This window comes from Salvelinus alpinus, chromosome 2 (genome assembly GCF_045679555.1).
Source record: "Salvelinus alpinus chromosome 2, SLU_Salpinus.1, whole genome shotgun sequence".
Lineage (NCBI taxonomy): Eukaryota > Metazoa > Chordata > Actinopteri > Salmoniformes > Salmonidae > Salvelinus > Salvelinus alpinus.
The window spans coordinates 49335044-49341043 of record NC_092087.1 but is presented as its reverse complement, the minus strand read 5'-3'; positions in this window follow the sequence as shown (position 1 = coordinate 49341043).

Below are 6000 nucleotides of genomic sequence, written 5' to 3'. Positions count from 1 at the left end.
CCTAAAGTAAAAGACTAAAAGAGGGGAAAGAAGAATGGAATATCCTGTAGCACAAACAGATGGAGCGGAAAAATAACTCACCGAAAAGGAGGATGACCAAAAACAGATGACCAGCCATATCAGGGATGAACAATGTCCTTTTTTAGAGAGCTACATACATACTGTTAGTCTGACTTCACAGAAGATGGTGGCTGTGACTGGGGCAAAGAATACATGTTTCAATAGAAATGTAGATGTGGGGCTTGTTCACAGGAAAACCACAGATGTCTCATATGGCAACTGTGGGCTAATGTCATGTTGCAGAGGACAAGGAGGCTGAACATTCAGAATCATTTATCGGTAATTATTTTTAGGTTCTCAAGCTATCTGTCTTTAACAGATGTTATTTTGTATTATTATTGCCGACAATTCGATTTTTAAAACCAAACTAACATGTCTGTCTGAGAATTTTTTTTATCTTCGACTTTTTGTTTTAAGTTTTTAACTGCTGCACAATGTTTAACTATAAAAACCTTGCATTTGTGGTTATGAGTTTGATGGTCTCTAAAATGTAGAAGGGTTTTCATATTTCATTTATGTTTGGTGAGTCATGTTTAATAATATGCCAGAGCAGTGAAGGTAAACTGATAAACTCAGTAAAGGAAAGGAAAGGAAAGGAAGGAAGGAAGGAACGGAGGAGAGAAGAAGAAGCGAGTTCACACTACTCGGACTGATCAGTTTACCTTGAATGCTCTAACTGGTACCTAAATGTCAGCGCCTGTTCAGATAAACCGCGTGCTTTGCTGCGGTGTTGCTTGAAGTGCATAACATTGAACGTGTGTAGGCTGAGAATGCAGTTGCTGTTTTTAAACTAACGTTTTTATGTAGCCTAACTTTGAGATTAACCGTTTGATCATGCCACCTAAAAAGAAAGCAGCAGCAGCCGAAGAAGCAACGTCATCTTCTGACGTGCCCAAAAAATATGAAAAAGTGTCGGGAAAAGCTAAACCAGGTATGTAAAACCATGTGCGGTTTAGGCCAATTTGAGTAGCCTAATTTTACGGTTATTTGGTTAGATTACGGTTGATACATTTGTCAATTTCATTGTTAGAAACCAGCAAAGCACCTGCTGTGGCACGGAGAACTCCTCTTCATCCACCTACGATGGTGATGGTTAACGAAGCGCTGAAGGAGTTAGACTCTCGAAAGGGGGTCTCCTCGCAGGCCTTTCGCGGATACATAACAGAGAAATATCCATCTGTGGACCTGGTGAGTTTGAAATACATGATACGCAAGACCCTGAAAAAAGTATTCGAGGGAGTACAGGGGAGGTTTCGGGTAAGTGATCCATGCATGTCTAAATCTTAAAGTAAATGCCCAGTGTTTCCAGATTTCTATGAAAAATGAGTAAAATGGTTTTCCTTCCCAAAAATTGTAATTGAGTATGTCAAAGCAGCTTTCCTGTTTGAATTGTGTTTTCTATTTATATATTACTACATTGGGCAATTACATACCATTTCCAGTGGCACACTTGACTCACATAATGATGAAGCCATAGGCTACTACTCACGGTGATGGCCAATGCGCTCCTCTTGGCAATAGCCTATCTCAAGATGAGCTACTTTGAAAAACAGTGCTGCTGGTCACTAAAAATTGGGAGTTGAGAATTAAATTGGTTGTAAATGCAGTCTTCTATTTTCAGCAGTAGGCATTTGCTTTCCAAACTATGTTCTTTCCCGTGATTTGTATTTTGAAATGTGCAAACAGACAGCTGCAACCAACTATCTACATATAATCCATGGATGGCAGTTCCCGTTCAAATCAGGACTGGCAGCCATTGCTAGAGTACTCCCATGGAGTACCCATTTGAGTTACCACTCAAATTTCCAGGGTAAGAGGTTCCAAAGATCAATGTATTATGTCTATGGCCACAACACAACAAGCTGTACATTTGGCATGCATGCTGCCCAAATTGCAGCCTTCCCGACTGTAGGCAACCAGTAACTGCCAAAATAAAGGGAACAATTGAGTAAATGAGGGACACAAAGTTTATGGTGTGTGTGTGGGGTGTGTTTTCCTGCCATGGTTTAGGTCAGTTTGTATAATTTATGCCAAGGCGTTTTGAAGCTGTTCTTGCAGCTGGTGGAGGCCAAACACCCTTTTTAAGACACTTTGTTGGCGTTTTCTTTATTTTGGCAGGTACCTGAATGCGCTTGTGAGAACAAGACAGTTATTTTTGAGGAACTATTGATACTCTGTGGCTAAATATGTTCTCTGGTGTATTTTGAACATTGAGAACAGGCTCCCTTGGTTGGTTATAAAATAAGTAATTTGTTTTTTTGCCTCTTGGGCCCAGCCCCTGACTCACATAATTGACCAATCACATTTAGTTATTATGCAGTTTATTTTCTCTGTTACCCAATCAAGGCAGGGCCCCCCATTTACCCACATAGGGCCCATACCTCTCCTCCCCCCCATCTGATGATTAGCAGAGTGGCAGCAGGAAGCTGTCTACACTAATTGACAGTGTGGCAAAAGGTCACTGAGAACACTGATCCCCATGTGGAGACGGCTCCAAAGGCTGCAAAGGTCGGAGCCAAGAAGACTAAGGACCAGGAAGTCGGTAAACTGAATCGATTGTGCTCATCACTCCTAGGATTTAGACATCACCCTATAATCTGCCCAATTGTATGGGATCATTGTTATTGAGCTACACCCATTGTAATGGAGGACATTTAACATTGCTCATTCAATGACTTGTATGGGTATCTCACTTCTCCTCATTGTGTCCATGATTGCATGCATACACACACATCACTAACTCTTGTCTCTAGAAGCTGAGAAGAAAAAGGCTACAGCCAAAAAGCAGAAGGAGAAACCTTCAGAGGCAAGTGTGGTGTCAGTTATGTTCAGACTATTGGCATTGTTCAAGTGGTTTTGGTGTATAGGGACTTTTTTTACACTTTTGTCATTGGTACTGTTCCTAATTGGGCTTTACCATGGTTAAATTGAATCTCAAATGGTAAATGCTACCACAAACCAGCAGCATTGCAAACCTGTCATTTTCATCTTTCAGGATGCAAAACTCAGGAAGTCCACAAAAGCAAGCTAGCCTTTGCTTTCCTGACTGACTGTGTGTATTGGTTCCTGACTTCCCTGAAAAGCTGCATATCGTGGGGACTATTCGATGCTATTGCAGTCCGCCACAGGATGTTTTTGTGCTGGTCAAGGGCAAACAGGTCTGGAGTGAACCAAGGGCTATATCTGTTCTTAGTTCTATATTTTTTGAAAGGGACATGCTTATTTAAGATGGTGAGGAAATTACTTTTAAAGAACGACCAGGCATCCTCGACTGACGGGATGAGGTCAATATCCTTCCAGGACACCTGGGCCAGGTCGATTAGAAAGGCCTGCTCGCAGAAGTGTTTTAGGGAGCGTTTGACAGTGATGAGGGGTGCTCCTTTGACCGCGGACCCATAGCGGATGCAGGCAATGAGGCAGTGATCGCTGAGATCCTGATTGAAAACAGCAGAGGTGTATTTGGAGGGCAAGTTGGTCAGGATAATATCTATGAGGGCGCCCATGTTTACGGATTTAGGGTTGTACCTGGTAGGTTCCTTGATAATTTGTGTGAGATTGAGGGTATCTAGCTAGATTGTAGGACTGCTGGGGTGTTAAGCATATCCCAGTTTAGGTCACTGAACAGAACAAACTCTGAAGATAGATGGGGGGCAATCAATTCACATATGGTGTCCAGGGCACAGCTGGGAGCTGAGGGGGGTCTATAACAGGTGGCAACAGTGAGAGACTTATTTCTGGAGAGATTAATTTTAAAAATTAGAAGCTCGAACTGTTTGGGCATAGACCTGGAAAGTATGACAGAACTTTGCAAGCTATCTCTGCAGTAGATTGCAACTCCTCCCCCTTTGGCAGTTCTATCTTGACGGAAAATGTTGTAGTTGGGTATGGAAATCTCAGAATTTGTTGGCCTTCCTAATCCAGGATTCAGACACGGCAAGGACATCGGGGTTGGCGGAGTGTGCTAAAGCAGTGAGTAAAACAAACTTAAGGAGGAGGCTACTGATGTTAACATGCATGAAATCAAGTCTTTTTCGATTACAGAAGTCAATAAATGAGAGTGCCTGGGGACACGCAGGGACTTGCTTAGCCTCCACATCACCCGAGGAACAGAGGAGGAGTAGGATGAGGGTACGGCTAAAGGCTAGCAAAACTGGTCGTCTAGTGCGTTGGGGACAGAGAATAAAAGGAGCAGATTTATGGGCGTGTTAGAATAGATTCAGGGCATAATGTGCAGACAGGGGTATGGTGGGGTGCTCGTACAGTGGAGGTAAGCCCAGGCATTGAGTGATAATAAGAGAGGTTGCATCTCTGGACATGCTGGTAATACTGGGTGAGGTCACCGCATGTGTGGGAGGTGGGACAAAGGAGGTATCTAAGGCATGTACAGTGGGACTAGGGGCTCCGCAGGAAACTAAAACAAGGATAATTATCCTAAACAACAGTATACAAGGCATATCGACATTTGAGAGAGACATAAAGCGAGGCATAAAGCAATCACAGGTGTTGATTGGGAGAGCTAGCTAAGTCAACAACGGGTAAGACAACAACAGCTAATCAGCTAAGTCAACAACAACAGGTAAAATGGCGATGAATGGGCAGGGAGGGTCGGTTAACTACACACAGGGCCTGAGTTCGGGGCTAGGGCGACAGATAAACATAGGTAAACAAAGTGGAGTACCGTGATAAATGAACAGTCCAGCAGGCATCAGCTATGTAGCCAAGTGATCATAGGGCCCAGTGTACAGCAATATATGAAACAGGGAAACCGCTAGGTAGTCGTTACTACGCTAGCATGCGGGAGACATAGCGTTTAAAGTTAGCAGTCCGGGGTAGGTAGAAGCATCTGCTCCGTCGTCTGTCAAATGCCGGTTGAAGGCACAGCTGATGGAATTACGTCTGCAGACCAGTCGGGGTGGTACGACGGGGCGCCATGTCGACGAAGGGACCGAGCCAGATGGCGAAAGAGGTATTGTAGTTGTAGGAATTTCGTTTGCTAGCCGGGAGATGCGCCTGGCTCAGAGCTAGCTTCGGGGCTGGGTCACTCAGTTGAAGATAGCTAGCTGTGATGATCAATGGTCCAGGGGTTTACGGCAGGAATCTGGCGTTGTAGTGGAGAAAAACAGTCCTAGGCTGGCAGGTATTATACAGGCTAAAAAAAACGGCTGGTGCCTGAGCAGAGGGTAAATGCCGCTAGCAGTGGCTAACAATGACTAAATGGCTAGTAACTTAGCTAATTAGCTGGCTACCTTCTGATGAAAGTTTGGGCTATAGGGTCTAAAAAAAATAGCGGGTCCGAGTGAGGCGGGTAACCGGAAGGTATATTTATTTTAAAAATGGAAAAAGAGATTGAAAAATAAATTGGAATATATACAAAAAAGACGAAAAATACAAAAAGTAAACGAGAGGACAACAAACCACGTCTGCACTGCTACACCATCTTGGAATTGGAATCTATGACTCGGTCACACTTATCTGCCATCATTGGCTAGAAAGGTCTTGCCTGCCTTCCATCTTCGAGAACATTGTTAGAGCTCGACTAGCTTGTCAATATTGGCAATATTTTCTACACATCAAAAACATGAGGTTGAAATAGAAACTGGGTGTGTTGACTCAATCCTTCATTTTTAAAACTGCATGTTTATTTGTTTAAAAAAATCAAAAGTTTATATTTCACTGACACTCATAGAAACAGTACGGAAGCACTGAAAGACTGAGCAGTTTCACAGCTCTTCAAGTATGTTCATTCAGTTTATAGATTCATTTATAGTCTCAGCAGGGGCAGATCCAACAGGCCAGGCCAAGAGTGCGGGGCTTCAAGCTGAGCATATTCCGACTCAGTCCTGAACCAATCAGGCCCAACGTCGCGTTTAGCTCGTCCAATAGAATTAAGTCAAGAACCCATCACTTGCTTGATCCAGTGATACATTTGATTTTGTCCAC